Here is an 18,551-nt window from a genome sequence, read left to right on the forward strand (position 1 = left end):
GCAGCTGTGAACGTACTCTGGGAGCTACATAGTAAGCATTTGGGCCTACCTATGTGTTGCAAAAGAAGATTAACTTGTCTTTTCTGAGGGGTATACATGATCATAAAATGTTTAGCGTGTAGTTAAAAATCTTTACAGATTGTAATAAATACATTAGGACCTGCAAAGATGGCGGAAAACTCTATAATAACACACTTCATGTGTTTGTAGACTGCCCTGCCATCTATATTCTTAAATATTTTCTATCCATCAACCTAAAAGGGTTGACGAATGGGGAAGAAAAATATGTTTAAGGGTTTGTTCTTTTTGGAATTTCAAAGGAAAATAATGGAACTACTGCTGTACTAGGGCCTAGACTTTGCAATTCTTTATTTTAAATCCCTCATCACCAGCCGACTAACTGCCTAACAGCCTATTGTGACGATGAGTTAAGAGGTTTCGTCTGGGCAGCTTACCCCTGATATGTCTTTCTCGTAATGAAAATTCCTAAATGAGTCTTGAAATTTTGCAGGAGAAGAAATCTGTTAACTCCCATCAATTTCACGTAACCATAAAAATATTTAAAAAAGGTTTTAAGAAATTCTTACAAATATTTATCGTGATTGTTAATTTGCTTGTTTACTGTGGGTTTTTTTAAATATTGATTTCTTGTATATTAGTTGAAATTCTACCCCGAAGCAATAAGTACACATAAACTGTCATGTTAATTCATGTACTTTTTACGCAATTACTCTCGCTAATTGTATTTTCTGTATAATGTATAAACCAAATAAATAATGTTAAAAAAATAATATAAAAACCCTTAATTAAATCTTTAATTGACGAAAATAATTGAGTACATTAAAGTTTCTTAATGTTGACGAGCCAATGGAGAGATGTATGTTCAAAATCCCCATTAATCAGTCCATGATAAAATGATTCACATTCAATAATTCTATGAATTATCATAAGATCAAAATGCTGGCAAACGATTTTTAAGAATTTCTCTGATGACAAACATATATTACAACCTAATTTGAAGCAGGAATTTATAAAAATATTACAAAACTAGATTAATTCTTCACTTCAGACCATATTTCATTTTCAAATTCCAGCTACTTTTCGGACTTAATTTTTTTTATTCCCTGCATAAATTTTTAGTATTAGATTCTGGTGGCTTTTCCTTGAACATGACAATTACCCTAATTTCAGACAATTCTCTTCGAGCAAGGTAGAGTCAATTAATGTGAAGTGGAATTAAAGAACTTTACATAGTCTTTATTTCTGATGGTCTAATTTCCGAAAGCCATCACAATATTTAAAAAATAATTGATTGTAAAATGGATAAAATTTTGACAGTTATTAAAAGTCTTTCATTTAATAACTCGTGATATACCTATATGTGATTCAAATGTCAACAGATTGAGAGAAAGTGGGAATATTATAACTCTATAAAATTGTAAATAAAGTAGGAAACTTGTCAAAAAACAAAATATTAATACTTATTAATACTACCTTAGAATCCGCAATTGTTGAATAAAATACATCTTCCTGAGCTAGAACCTTTAATATGTTTTGTCGACAAGGTTCGGGGCCTAGTATATCCAAGGACTGGCTGTGTGCTGGTAGGTATATTTGCACACTTTTTTATAAGGTTTTGAGATAAAAAAAGAGAGGGAATAAGACAAAAGATTTTTGAGTATAGGTAATATGAAATTTGAGGAAACGACAGATCAAATTGAATATTGTTTCTTCACCTTATAATCTCCTTCAAAAAGATCTTATATATATCATATTAGGCTTAATAAACCATTGACTTTAAAAAATCCAAGCACCAAGAATTAGGGACTGGTCCCAAGGACAGGATCCTTGATAGGACTGGACTGGACCGAATAAATAAGGACCAACGTAACACTACTCATGGCCTATTGATTCTGTTCTTTTTTACAGGAGGAAATATTCTCAGAGGCTTTGCTTATTCTCCTTCTCCCGTATCCTCCAGGAATATTATTATACCATGAGAGGAATTCATCTTTTTAATAATATATAATAATCATAATAGTACAAAAAAGGAGGCAAAGAAAAGAAAAGAAAGGAAGGCCCCATGCAGTCCCTGGAATTAGAAAAAAGAAGAAAAAAAGAAGTGTGAAGTCATTAATCATACGGTCAACCTTGTAAGTTTTATTTTATTTTCTATATGTATTCATCTTTGATGGATGTTATAATGCCTTTTTGAACCATAAAAAGGCATTAATTTCATCAAAATACATACTACTAGACATTGTATCTAAGTACCCACCATTCTTTCACAAACCATAAACATATTTTTTTATAAAGCGGGTGCGGTTGAATTTTTTACAGTCTAAATTCACTATGTACCAAGGGCGTCTGCAGGGGGTGAGCTGGAGGGACTGTAGCTCTCACCAAATTGAGGAATTATTCCTTTATGCTAGAAAATTGAATATTTGAATTTTTTTTTATGAATACCTGAATTTTCTTTTCAAAAAAATTAAATATTTGAAATTTAATTTTTGAAATTTTTGATATTTGAAATTTTAATTTAAAAAATTGTATTTTTTCGAATAGCTGTGAAATTTGAAAAAAATTTCCAAAAATTTAATATTTTGTCTAAAGGTGTGGATTTTTGGAATTTTTTTTTTGAGAATACATGTAGAATTTTAATTTTTTTCCCCAAAAAATGTTTGTTTTTGTGACTAGCTGTGGAATTTTAAATTTTTTCCAAAAATTTTTATACAAAGTCCCCTACCAAAGATTCCCATACCAGAAGTTCATGTTACTACCCATACACTCTTGTACAATATTAGCAGTATAATAGAAAAGGTTTTTTCATCCGAGAAAAAAATTACCCAGTTGCTGTTGTGCATTAAGATAATTCCAGAGTTGTTGACATCGCGGAAGACGGAGATCTTTTTGATGTTGGAAGTGGCCGCTCAATTCTTCTAAGTGACCTTCATCCAGCCTTTCGGATGGCCTTACCCACAAATAGACAGATGCATCTTCTTCTTCTTGGACTTCTTCTGACATCTTCATTGTTGGTTTGACTTTAAAGGCCTACATGATGTCTTCAGACTTCACTTTGGGGGGGTCTTCCACTCTTGGGATTGCCATGAAGGTTATCCCCATCCGCCAAACTATTTTTGAACCGACATATTGTGACCTTGCTGACGTTTCAGGCCTTCATGATGTCCACTGTGGTCCTCTTGGTGCAGATTAAATTGCTTATGATGGCTCCTCTTGCCTCCATCGAGACATATACTGAATTTTTGTTTACAACAATCAATCAAAGGATTAGAATCTAAGCTATTCAAAAATAATCGGTACTTTAAGATTTAATCAACAACATCTATTCAAAACTATATTTTTAGAAGGTCTCATTACTTTTTCAGCACCCAGTATTGCAACACCAAAAAACGAGTTTTATTTAACCAGCTTACCACAGAGGCAGTTAAGTATTAACATGCCAAATTTCAGTATGGTCAGTTCACCCGTTTTTTATTTTACCACAAGAACAATTATGCGATACATACAAAAAACGTGATTTTTATTTAATAAAGAAAAGAAAACACAAAACCAATTCGCGAATTGCTTAAATACTATATTCAGATATATTTTGTATTCATTATGGTCTACCTAATAGAACTATAAGAGTCATGGTATTCCAGCGAATAGATTATCAGTTCTTGACGATCAAGGTTGTGTCCATGGCGTACCACGCTGTCATGATAGCCTCTAAGAGCGGATACAAATTTGGATAAGAGGTCCGGCAGACATTTTTATCCAAGACGCTTCAAACAGCAATGTCCAGGTTGTAGAGGTATACCAGAGGTGGGCCATATTGTTGCTACAAAAGTGTTGTCTTTTCTTGGCTGTATGAGGCAGTAATTGACTTATTGTAGGCAGTTCGGATGTAGATGACAACGGCCTCTGCAGCCTTCTTGGGACTGACACCGTTGCCGAGGAGATAATAAACGCGTTGCCTTTTTTGTTATTTCTACGACATTTTTATACTAAAAGACATGTGATAAGAAAACTCATTTATTTTTGTTTGAGCTGTTGTTTGGTTGCATAATGAAGCCGTGTAATTAAAAATAAAAGAAATAAAATCGTCACTAAATACCCTTGTCTCATTTCTGTACAGGGATAGTTTTTATTAATATAGATGAATTCTTGAAGTTTTCATACGATCAACTGTAACTTTTTTTATCCACACCCGGTGCATAACATGACGTGAGAGCGAGAGGAAAAATACGACACCCCAAAGAGCCCGGAATCTATTCATTAACACCCCTCTGAGTTGAGATGATTTTTATATAATATGTCAAGTTGGTTTTTTTTGTACCTACCTATTGGAGAGAAGTATTTCAAAGGAATCTTTTATGATTATTTTTAGTAAGTTAATTAAGTTTACGGAACATAATGAAGAAGAATACACTAAAGGGAATACAAAATAATATTACAGCTGATGTGTGAGGAATTAAACGTACGTACATACATCAAAAGTTACTAAATGGATGGCTTGTAGTGGGTATATTTTACTCGTAGCAAAAAAGTAATTAATAGCTAGGTACCTGAAGGATGAATGGAGATACAATTTTTTTCTTTGTATGTGCAAGGAAATTCTCACATCACATGGCCGTCACACGTCAAATACCTAAACAAGCAACTCATCTAAAAAATAACTCTTAATTGTTAGAAATGTAAATTATAAGCCTTCTAAAAATTAAACAAAGATATAAACAAAAAATGAACGTCGTCGGACCGGATTGCAATCCTTGTTCTTAAAAAAGAACAAACACAAAACTAGTTGTAAGGGATTTTTTTAGACCGATTTGGACCGATAAATCTGTCCAGACTACAATATCAGACTGTAGAGCTAAATTTGATCTTTTTTTAAAATCGTGGATCAATTTTTTTCGTCTTAATCTTTTGACTAATTTCTACGCTATCCTAATTTATAAGTGTAAAATACATGATTCTTATTGAGAGCCACTGAAATCCTAGGGGAAATTGTCCCCACTCCCACCTTTTGCAGAATTTTTATATAAGCATCCCAATAAAAAAATTTAAAAAAAAATGGTTATTCTTTCAATTTTAGTGTCTACACAAAAATTTTAACATTACAATCCAAAAAAATAAAGATGATTTTTGACTCTTTCTAAAAAGTGTTTATTCATATTTCGCCATTTTTATATAAAGTTTGTCAAATAGCTCAATTTGGACAAATCCTACTCTATACGTAGGGCATATATATGAATTAATCCATTGCCAATCTTTCATTCTACTCGGAGTACAATAAGGACTTATAACACTTCCACAAATCTTCAGTCTTATTCTCCACTTTGCGTGCGCAGAAACGCTTCTGATTACTTTAGAATGATACTTAAACAGCTTAAAAAAACAAAAACTGCTCAGAATGTCATGCACAATTTTTACTTCAGAGTAAGGGCATATCTTTTTTACAACTCTAATTACTTTTTACTACCAAGTAGCAGCACTTAACGAATAAAAATTAATATTTAAATTCAAAATGTCTCCAGAATGCACCAAATATAAAATTATTATTTTTTACATTTGTAGACGATAAGTGTATTTTAAAACAACAGTCCAACTACATAAGTTAGTATATCATCAAGAAGTACAATTTTTTCAATTAATTTTTGGTGAGACTTTAAGCAGGATTGGGCTCAAGGATGGTGACACGTGAAAGTTGTCTCTCTCTTGATAATTTAGAACTTAATTTTTTTTAACATTTCTATAAAAATACCATTAAAAAAAAAAGGATTGACCTTTTAAAAAAGGTTTTTTTACAAAATAGATAAAACACATATAATTTTTTTTGTCCACCTTAGGAAATTTTGCCCTAAAACCATTTACCTCAATAACATTTTGTCTTAATATATAAAAAAATTAGATTTATAAGTCATTTTTTTAATTTTTTGTTAAAAATAATATTCCTTTGAAACTTTTTAGTCAAAATATGTAGCATGTACTAATTAACACATTGAAAGGTTGCTTTCTGTTGGAAAAATGATGAAATCCCAACTCAAAATTTAAATGCCCGCACCAACAACATCTCACTATGTAATGAATTCGAACGGGATACAATTTAGATAATAAAATTAGTACATATAATAAGAGAGATGAAAATAAATTTAGACGTCAACGATTCGAATAGAAGAGTTATCCCCATAAACCATTATTATAATCGTATCCCAATTAGCGTTAGCCTTTTGTACAAATAAGTAATTAAAGTTCTGTAAATAGAATCCAATCTGACTTGCGTCGATCTTAACTCAAAGCATTTAAGTACAGTTAGTCGAACCTTTTGGGATTGAGTTGGATTGTTCTTTTCCCGTTTTATTTATTTGGGTTGTTTTGTGGGTTTTTTTTGTTAAGTACTTTGGGTATTTGATTATGTATATTATGTAATTATGTGAAACGTTGTATTTGTTAGTTTGATTGTTTTTGAGTTTTTAGGTCTTTTAGAAGGAAATTAATTTTTACATAAAATGTTAAATGATCTTTTCTTAACCAAAACTCAAATTTCCTTTTATGTGTTTATTTTTGTACATCTAAATATTTATACTTAAAGACCTTGCGGTTGAGAAAAAATAATAGTAAAATAGAACCTTCTGCTGCTCTGAATTGCTTAATTCAACATCCAAGTAACTAATATACTATATAATATGATCTCTAAAGATATTTCGTCCTGTTATCCATGAGGTATCCATATGTAGCAAAATAATTAGTTAAAGATTACTAAAAACTCTTTATTCTATTAAATAAAGATTAGACATGATGAGTATTTGTACTAAAAAATACTCATGGATTTAAGAACAAGCACTATATGAAGCAAGATCCTTGTTCCAACAAATATTAAATAGTTTGATTTAGAAAATTCAAAGGGAACCTTAATTTAAACCATAAATAAACATTAATGACGTATAAGCCCTCATTTATTTACACATTATATCCTTGAGGGAAAAGGCTTTAAGTCATGTCCTTAGGTGAAATTGTTTAAGCCAAAATTACCGGGTACCAAATTTATCTACAGGAACGTTTCATCACGGATTACTTGCCTTTACATATGTAAGTGTACTAATAATTGAGAGTTTGAATTATAATTTATAAATAATTAACTATCATAATGATGTATGTACAGTACAACTTAAGGGCATGTCTTTAGAAATTAAAGTAAGATTCTATTTACCCCAAATACAAAGCTTACACATGTCTATTGTGTATGTTGGCACAACATTCAATTTGAAGTAACTTATCATATATATTTCTTTTTGAACTCTTTTTTTTCTTCTTCTTCAATAAAACGCATTATAGTACTGTGGAAAAAAAAATATAAAATAATAGCTTTTGAAAAAACAAAAGTTGGAAGAAATTATAAGTATAATTTTTAACCCTACGGGACTTTTATTTTTGTTTCTTTATCAACTCAAGCATAGAGGGAATCTATTCATCCGCTTACATACCTACTTTTTCTATTTCTCAATTTGAAGAGGCCTTTTATATTTTCCAAAGCTCCTACTGTTATTCTTTAATTTTGGAGAAGGGAACATCTAAGTGCAGAGGCGTAATTAAAGGTTTCATATTTGTAATAAAAAAAACTTTGTTTAAAAAAAAGAGTTGCTGCGTGCGCTCCTTCTTCTTCTTTGTTCATTATTTGATAGGTCGTCAAGGTGTCAACATATCCCTCTGAAGTAAGCATTCTCCGTTTCTTTGCTCTAAATTGGTTTAAAATGCATAATAAAACGATTATATATAAATTTATAGTAGTTAATCATTTTATCACTCGAAATGATATAATAGACAGCTTATAGTAATAAAGATCTTAATCCAATTGTACCATATATCTCGCTACCGCCTTCTCCTCGGGCTCTAACAAAAACTCCATCTCTAATAATAGGTAAGCATGATGTTAAATGATCCTTCTGAAGGAAGCATTATCGCCAATCTTTGGGTAAATTGATTTAAAAGTGCATAATAAAATAAATATTGATTAATTTAAATATAAGTATATCATTTTCCCGGAACTATTTTTATTTTAAATGCAAAAGATTTTCTTCTTTAAAGCAGTAAGTCACTTAAGAAAAAAAACAAAACAAGTCCTTTATATGTAACAGACAGCTGATAGTAGTGTCATGCTCCCACCTTCTCCTTTTGCTCATTTTTTCCATACACAAAAATTACATTCTTAGTTATGATTAGTGATTGTACTCATGAAAGATAGAAAGTAATGATAAGGATTTGATTGTGGGAGTTATAATTCGTATGTCCTTGCTGGACTTGTAGTAAAATTAAAGATCGACTTCGTTGTAATTCCAGCCTATATTTCCTGCTATACACGGAGTGGGGCTTGCGACAGGATATGTTTAATACATTACTGACTATTACCTAGTGTTGAATTGTTCCTTAAAGTCCATTCCGTACCGATCTTGTTATAGATACTTTTATAAAAAAGTTCAAATGATGGGTTGTAGAGGGCGATCTAAAATTTGGTACGTTGCTTCAGGACCGATTATAGGGACGGGATCCATGCTAAGGACGAAAGCAAGTTTAACATCTTTGAAGGCAATAAGTCTATATGGATTTTTTTGTTACTCAAATCTAAAAATACTATCAAAGTGTTTGGGAAATTTGAATTAAAATTGATAGAAAAACATTTTTGATACAGAAAAAAAATAAATGACAACGGGTTAAGTACAACTATAATTATAACTTTATAGTTTTTTTAAAAATAAAATGATTTGGCTATAGTACTCATTCTTACAATGATAGAGAAATTACTTATTTCTCCCCCAAAAAAAAAAAAAAAAAAAAAAAAAACAGAGGAAAATTTTTTTGCCAATGAAGATTGACTGAATGACTGAGTGTGTTTATTAAAGAATATCTAAAAAGCAAAACTTGTCATATTCCATTAGAAAATTTGATGCATGACATTGAGAAAAAGTAATGGCAAAGAATAAGTTCATCTCCATCTTTTAGAGCTTAAAAGTGCTGATACATACATATACATATATATACAAGGCACTTAACTCTTCATCCATCAATTTCTTTTAAAATGATTCTTTCCACATAACTCCTGAGTTTGTAAGGAAGTTTAAAAGTATTTGAAATAAGGAAGGTATTCATAATATAAGTATGGGTTTTGTACAAGTTGTAACTTCTACTGTGTAAGCAAATATATCAAGTTGTAATTTATTACGTTCTATAGGTGGGGAAGAAAGTATTCACACCGTTGAATACTTTTCATCCAGTCCAGTTTGAGTCCTTGGACTTCTTTTTGAGTTCATTTTAAGTCCATAGTTATACTGTTAAGGCTTTTATTCAGCCCAAGTCCGGACCTTTGATACTTTGTAAATTACTTACCTATTTTTCAGGGTTGATCTCATCAACTAGAACACTTAATTGATAATTTTAATAAGTGAGAAATTTATTCGTTGATTGTCTTCAACCTCGGTGAAAGATAGGTTTCGTGACACAAGATTCCTTATGTAAAGTTTTAACTCAATTAGAAAAAAAAAAAAAAAACGAGAACGAGTGAAATGGAGTGAAATTTTGAAGCTTCTCTCACGGGGCATATCCCACATGGCCATATCCAAGGAGCACTGGTCAGCTACAGTAAGTTATGTCTGCAGAACAAAAAAATCAGTCTTGGGGGTGTGTCCAGCACAGGCTAAGGATTCCCTCCCTTTTTTGTGGAGAGCAAAGAGCGGCTCAATGCAGACGCTTACATCTTACTTCTGGAATGAAAGTGCTACCTTGGGCCTGTGAAAAATTCGGGGGCAACTTTGTTTTCAGTAAAGACGGTGCTCCGTGTCTTCTCAACGCTAAGACCCAGGCTTTCCTGTGAGACAACTTTCCGTACTTTTGGACCTCAACATGTGGCCACCCTCCTCTCCAAACGCGAACCCCTTAACTACTCTTTCTAGGCGCGGATTTAGGAGAGAGTGTGTGCTACTCTTCACAGGAGTGTCTAGTTTCTAGAGGCTTGCATCAAGAAGGAGCGGACCAAGCTCAAGTATGACAACATGATCAATATCTGCGAGGGATTTAGGCCTCGTATTGAGGCAATTGTAAGAGCTAAAGCCTCACGTACTGAATAAAAGTTGTGCTGAGTACTTTTTTCAGATGATTTTGGAACATAAATGTCCTCACAAAACATCTTGTTTAAATTTTACTCATGAAAAATTGAAAATAATAAAATGTGTACCAGTAGATAAAATCAGCCCTGTACTAGTTCGACGAATTTTTAATTTTGCCATATAAGTACTAAGGAGCTAATATTTTTTACATGTACAATTCGTTACAAGTTTGTTTATTAGAATTTGTGGTTGATATCATTACTAATAACTTTCTGATGTCAATCCTCTGGGCTACAGTGCCTGAAATGTTTTCTAGGTTAAGGCTCTTAAAATCTCTCACCGACAATGAGAAGGCTGGTATTATCTAGTACTGGAATCAGAAGTCCAAGTAAAACATCCAGAAGACCTGCACTAGCTTTTGTTCTCTTTTCGAGAATGCGATTGTTCCCATGGGTCATTAGATGGATCAACATTTTTTGTATATAGAGTTTTTTTAATTAAAGGTACTTATACATATTTATATATTGCTAACTGTTTTTAAAGTGATGAAATTGTGGAAATAATTACTATTGTAATTTCTAGATGACGTTCTTTCTTTTTCATCTTGTTGTAGCCTAAAGCAACGGATCAATTCACGCCATTTTCGATTACTTGTGACTATTGTAAAGAGTTGAGAAGCAGTTCAGTTACCCAAGAAGAACATTTTATAATGTCACCGTGTATATACTGAAAATATCCCGGGTGAGTGCGAGTTCCAAGTCTGTTTTGAAGTTGAAGATCAAGTCCTGATTCTAACTGGGATTTCAATTCCGAGTCCCGAATCGGGCAAGTCACACACTTGGATAAATGTATGAATACATAAATTGGAATCTATTAAAATCTTGATAAATACTACGACCAAAAGGTGAACAAACACTCTCATAGTCTGGAAAGTGGTTCACATAAGAAAGTATATGAGTAATTTAAACTTCAGTAATATAGTTTGGTTGTCATAAAAACGGATGGAAAACTTTATCTTCAAAAATAAATCTTTTCCTTCCGAATATGTAGATTTACGAATACTTTTATTCAAATAAACAACAAACAAGTATTTACTTATCCCCGTTTGCTCTAAAGAAAATTAATGTACTCGGAAGATCCTCCTTCATTCATGCCCTCTGGTCTCTTAAAATGAATTTCATAACAGGGAACAAACAATCAACACTCACTTGTGACAATGAAATTGACACTAATGTGTACTCAAGGGTACAAACGTCAGAGGAATATATGGAAGGATCTTTGTTTATGACGTCAAAGGCTGCTTTTCTTTGGAGTCGAAACTGGAGCTGAAGATTGAAATCTACTATAAGGCAATAACACGTGCGTGTGTTCATGAATAGGCGGAGAGCAATGAGGGTTTGCTGTTATAAGTGTAAGCCCTTGTAGGTGGATATCGGAGTAATACCAGCCTAGATTTCCTTACTATTTATGTGTCGGGGAGTGTGTTTATTTCCTTTCTCTACAGCTGCTTCCAGCTGATCTATTAAAACATCATGAAAGCTAAGCTATTCTATTCCCATACATTTTTCAAATTGTCAGGGTTTCCACTTTCATTTTTAGTTTCGTTTATTTTTACATTTGACAGGACGTGTTTATACTTTATACATCACAGACCACAGCTAAACTATGAAAAACTGTTAATCGTAATCCCTTTGCTGCCTTTTTGCTTGAAGTCAGTGGAAGCTAGGTCTGCCCTAGACAATAACCCAATATTAAAGCTCTGAGGGTCTCTATCAATGCAGTTTTAGAAGGGTTGGCCAAGTTCATGTCGTCATTGAGTTATAAATTATAGAAAAAACCTTCTTAAGTATGGACATGAAATATACCAATTGACTCAAATTGCAATTATAGTTTTCCTGTTAGTTTTGATGAGATTTTTGATGAGCAAGGGAATAGTTATCTGTAGAAATGAGGTTTGTGGAGAAGATGGGAGTGAGACATATAGTATTACTTAATTATATCCCTTATTAATATCAGCTAACCATATTATTATTTTAGGAAGTAGAAAATGAATTACTTCTATGAATTAAAATAGCATTTGTTCAGGATTTTTTATTTATTTATATATTTATTATCCATTTTTAAATCAATTTACACCCAAAATAGGGGATAATTCTTATTTCAGAGAGAGATGTGAACGCCCCCACGACTTATTTAATAATGAACAAAAGAGAAGATAGAGCACACGCATCCACCGTTTTTCCTTTTCTTATCGCTATATTTAGTTTTTTCTTTCTTTACAATGACCCCTTCCTTACTTATATATACAGAGGTGTGTAAAATATGCCATAGAAAGTGGGAACGACCTTTTTTAGTTTTATAGTTATATAAGCAGTCTTTTTTACTTTCCCAAGCTTTTATAATTATTATTTAATTATTGGGGAGGGACATTCAAGTGTATAACTATAATTAGTGCGTGGGCTCATGAAAGACGAAGCGTAACAATGAGGGTTTGCTCGGATCCTTGTTGTACTCAGCAGTCGAATCGAGGATCTACCATAGAGTCATTCCTGCCTATATCTTTATTCGAAACGGGGTGGGACCTTTGCATATTATCTTCCTCACACGGCTACTTGCATCAATTCTAATATAAACGTCTCCTTCTAAACAATCTTCTAATCGTCAGAATTACCAGGTTCATTTTTGGTTTATACTCTTTGTGCTTTCTTTACACAGAATTCCCTTGATAGTATTCTGACACACGGTAGAGGTAGATAGTTCATACTGACATAAATAAAAAAACAGGGGTAAATGCTCCTCCGTTTTATCTGTTAATAAAGACGTGAAAAAGTGGTTTGAATTTCTTGTAAGTTTTATGATATCAAATACATAGTAAAAAGTTGATAAAACAAAGACTATGACAATTTGTGATTTATGTGTGCATTAATATACCATAAAATATTCATTCTTTATATAATAGTTGTCGAAGAACTAAAGAAATAAACCAACTTATTGTAATATGTTATAAAAAAGGGATTTGCTACAAAAAATGAAGAATATTAGAGAGAGGGAAGTCGTTAACTACTGTGGAAGAAAGAACGAAAATATGGTTATAATGACTTTCAATATGAGTCATTCTTGAGGGAGGGATTCTTATTTCCTTAGCATATGTAGTACATCGATTGGGAACCCACAGATGAATTTCCAAATCTATATACATATAAAAATATATTCTTTTAGAATGAGGGATTGATAAAATTGAGAGGCCATAAAGTGAATCATATTTTTTTATGGACTTAATAAATCGTAATGGGCCATTTAATATCAGTGAAGAATCTTTACCTCAACTTGGTATATAAAATAGGGTTTTGTACAGTACAAAAATTATCAGCTCGGCTCGACTCGATATAATTAGTGAGCCGATTTGGAATTTTATATTTTATTAAGTGGCATGGCTTGATTGTTTTCACTAAACCTCATCAATGAAGGTCGTACGTTTTGTTACAGAAGTTATGTTTTTGCGGCTGTTTGTTTGTTAGTCTCCAGGATAACAGCAAAAGTTAAAATTTATTTTGATCAAGCTTTGATCGTCACAGTAAGAGGTCATTAAGTTTTGAGAGGTCAAGGTAACACTAAACGTAAAAAATACACAATTGACCCTAACTTTGATATAAAGTGAGATATTTAATTTCATTTGATTTTAGGGGAAAGTATTGAGTTTTTGTTCTAATGAATTCTGATATTCTCTGACATATTCTTAACATATTAGGTGCAGTGAAAAGTTTGTAGGTTGCCTCATAGACAGCACAACTAGAATTAAATCATATGGTTGTTAGTTAGTATCAACCTCCAAACGATATCAATTCAAGTTTGTCGCCTGTTGGGCAATTGGTTTATGCATTGTGAGTGAAGGAACAACTTTTTGTATTGTTAAAAAAATGCATAAGAAATAATTTGAGTCTTGATTTATCAAAGTTTTTTGATGAAAAAATCATGGTGTTGAAGCCTAGGCTTGGCTTGATAAACATTATTCAGACTCTGCATCAGCGAAATCAACCATTGGGCACTTAGTCCTATCATGAGACTAAAGGGAAATGATACTATAAAAAATGACATCAGCAAATATCACAATTTCGTAACGAATTGAAATATTTCTCAGTTAGAAAAAAAAAAATAATGGATCATTTATGTTAATAAGGCAAAAATACAAAATTGTCCGCAATACTTCATTAAAAGTAGATAGTAATTTTTTTTCTAAAAAGTGACCAAAATATACTATTGGGAATTGGGAGATATAAAGGATGGATCCCTATCCCGACTCCGTACATTCTTCCCTTTGTCGTAAATGACTTTCAAACTTGGCAAGAGAGTCTTATCTTCTTGTCAAGCTACTCTACGTAGCCCAAACACATGGACGCTTTGCTTTGAAGATCATCTTAACCTCTTCAGATGATCCAGCAAAGAATTTGTCATTTCAAAAGTTTAACAGAATTGTATTATCATTTAACAAGGACCGGAAAAGATTAACAGTTTGCTGGTCTCTTGGGCTTGGAATTTCTGTTATTTGGTTTTTCATATTTACATGAAAACTTACAGTTAATTAAATTTAGATAGTCTAGGAATGTCTGTTGTTGCAGCCATTCTTTTAATATTTGGTTTTGTTTTAGGGAACTTTGTTGGTGGTGATGATGAATCTCCTGTTTTGCAGTACATCTCTGTCATATTTGCAAAGATATTTAAAATTAATTATTTCTAATTATAAATTAAATTAAATTTCAGCTTTCGTCAAATAAATAATTACTATTTAAAAAAAATAGACAAGTCACCATGTTTGACTCTACATAAAATATAATTATTCTTTCTTGAAATATTTATTCTACCAGGAAATCCTGCATTATTTAATTCGGGTTCACTTTTTTTTTTTTAGAGACAGGGAATCCAGCTGTTTTATATTTCGCCAACCATCTAAATTTGTGATCGTGTACACGGACAGTTGAAGTTCAATTATTGCAACCTTTTAATTAATGAGATGGATCTCAGTTATTTTTTCACGGTATTCGGACAATTAGCAAATGAAAGTAAATGAAAAGTCTTATTATATGGAGAAGGTTCTAAGTTTGTCGGATTATTCAAGGGGATGGTTTCATAGTCAATCTGTCATTTCAGAGATCATCCCAGATTTCTATTTATTTATGTTTAAATTAATTAGAGTGTTTAGATCATTTACACCATTCAATCTAATGCAATTGATTATGTCGATTAATTAACCGGAAAGCCAATTGGGGATTTGGAGATGTTGATAGGGACAGTGGGAAATGCTTTCTAGTTGAAGTGGAAGATCGTTCACCAGCAACACTGTTGTTATTAATTGAATACCATGTTCAATTGGAATAACAGTAATTTCTGTCTATTGGGTAGCCTATGACAACCTTGAGTATGCGTCAGATATGACACACTTTTACCACGATTTTTTCTTGTTCAAAATTGGCTTTATTCCTCGGTGTAATCTCCATGAAGAACAACAAAATCATTCCAGTGCCGCTCTAATATGTCCTTTGAAGTCAGCAAGCCAACGTTTAATTGCTGCTTCTGATGGAGGAGAGTCCCGAATAACAAAAGTAGCACAATAAATCACAAACAAAAGAACAGATTGGTCTGACATTTTGATACTTGTCTTTAGAAAGTTGCTACACAATGAAAATGAGGTGAATTAAAAATAATATCCCCATCTATTTTTGAAACCTCGGACTTTCGGCCCATGTGCTATATCTCTCTCTTCCTACTCAAATAATATATTCTTCTTCTCGGTGCACTTCACTGAGCAAAGCTATTTCCTTACTATTCAATGGTTTTCGATAATGAATTTCAACTATTAGCTATCGCTACAGCATGCCATGCAGACGAACTTATGCAGTGTCTAATCTAATGAAATGTCACAACAGCTGAGCAGCTCTCTTTCCAAACACTTTTCAAATTGTCAAGGCTTAACACGTTTTGGCTTTTTTTTTTTACGGTGTCCGGTAATTTTGCCTTAAACAATTTCGCCTTAAATCTCTTTTGTCTCAAGGATATTTCATTTGAATATATAAACAAATTAGGTTTATAAGACGTTAATGTTTATACCTGGTTGAATTTGAGGTTTCCCTTTGAATTTTTAAAATCAAAATATGCACTATTTATTACTATAAAATGTACTCAAAGTTTGTTTTCTGTAGGAATAATGATGAGATTATATGTACTCTTGCCTCATATGAAGCTTGTTTGTCAATCCATGAGTATTTTCTAGTATGAATAATCAATCGTGTCTAATGATAATTACTAACGGTGAAGGGATTAGCAATTCCTCTAATCAATTGTTGCCGTATTTATTTATCTATTGTTTTTTTAAACATATTAATTTTATGATCTACTTTGTTTCTGGTTCAAATTCATTCGATGGTGATATTTTATAGGTATAACCATGGAAATTTCGAGTAAAATTCCATCATTTTTCCAATTGAAAACAACCATTTTATGCGTTCTATAGTCATCAGCATGACATATTTGGATTAAAATTCCAAAGGGAACATCATTTTTAACCCAAAATAACAAAAACGGCGTATAAATCTCATTAGTTTATATGTTAAGACGAAATATTCTCGCGGCAAAATGGCTTTCAGGCCAAATCTCATAAGGTGAAATGGCCTAAGGTAAAATTGCCTTGCACCGTTTCTTACATACAAAAAATGCATAGAACTTACATCCTACCCATCCATATATTTTCTATTACTTTAAGTATTAATGAAAAAGAGATTAAAAGAAACTTAATCATTTGAAGGACTTTTAATTTCTTTAAAATATATAATAAATCAATTAGTTATATAAAGAGAATATCTTCAAACCTATGCCTTAATTTTATTAATTAAATTATAATTTTTTATTAGTAAATATTGACATTCTATTTTCGCTTCTCTTTCTCTCTATCAAAATATAATATATACCTATCTCTTTTACTTATAAGTCATAAATTTCCTCATCGATCAAGTAATTGAATTATATATATATATATTTATAAGATGTTGACTCTATATTTAATGACATCCATTCCAGTAATTTGTTGGTAGGGGAGACTGGGCTAGTTGTGACCCTTTTTTGTTTTTCCCCAATTACCCAAAGTTGGTTTGACTTTGGACAGACCAAAATTTCACATTACAAAAGTACATCTGTCCGCTATTGTTTATAGCTGTTTAGAGATTATGGGAGAGAGTCGTTTTTCTACCAAGTGCATTTGAATGCAACCCATCAAATAGTGGAACTATCTCACGTAGCAACAATTAAAAAGAAGTTTGAGTTCGTAATAAAGCAAATTTAAGAAAATAATTGTTTTTTTCACTTAATAACAAACAAAGTATTTTGTATCAATATTGTGTAAACAAATCTCCAGACAAGTTTTTATTAACTTTATTTGATTTACAAATAAAATATTTCATTGATTTGTTCATTTTTTTCCTTTGTTTTTGAGAACTTTGTGTTTTTGGGTATAGAATACGCCTCCCTTAGTCTGACAAGGTTCAAAAGAGACACCCATATAAAGCTTCAGTCCCTTAGGTCCAAAGGTGTGGCACCAATAAAGGACACACAAAGGGTATTCTATATATAGACAAAACAGATCCCTGATCCATATTATCTCGGAGGAATTCACTTGTTTTAACTCGCTCGTTTTTTTGGAGTTGGTAACCTGAAGAGTGAATAATCTTTTCCTAAGCTACTGTAAATATTATTCAATTCCTAAGAAGTAAGCTTTCTTTTTTCTACATACAAGCTGTCATTGATATATACTAAATGGGATTGAACATTTGCATGGGCTTATAAAAGACGGAGAGTCACCCTGAGGCTTTGTTACAGAGTTATAATTGAAAGTCTTTATTGGACTCAGAATTAAGGATTGAGGATTAACATCAGAGTAATTCTTGCCAATGACCTTGTTTATTTCCTTATCCCCCTTGTCATAGCTGCTTGTATTGATTTAATGAAACGTCGTCACAGCCAAGCTGCTCTACTCCAAAGCATTCCCAAAACGCCACAGATTAGTATCACTAAAACCAGCATAACTATAGCTTTTCCAGGCTCTCTTAATATTAAGTTATAAGAAAGTTGGGAAAATGTGGAATGACTTCTTTTATTGTATATAAAAATGCGACTACACATCTTATGAATAACATAACAACTATATATATATCTCCCTTTTAATATAGACGGAAAATACCCGTTATGGGTCATTGGACATGGATGTTGGCTCTTTTTGAGTAGGAATGACTCATCATAAATGTTGTTAGTCCTAAGACTGAATGGAAAAAGGAAATGATTCTATATATACATATATTAAGTGATGTACTACTTGATAAACTACTTATTTTTCATCGTCTAATGATAGTTAGGAAGATTATACACACTATGTATTGCTAATGTTAGTGATGTATTGAATGTCCAAAGTAA

Source organism: Lepeophtheirus salmonis, chromosome 4 (genome assembly GCF_016086655.4).
Source record: "Lepeophtheirus salmonis chromosome 4, UVic_Lsal_1.4, whole genome shotgun sequence".
Classification (NCBI taxonomy): domain Eukaryota; kingdom Metazoa; phylum Arthropoda; class Copepoda; order Siphonostomatoida; family Caligidae; genus Lepeophtheirus; species Lepeophtheirus salmonis.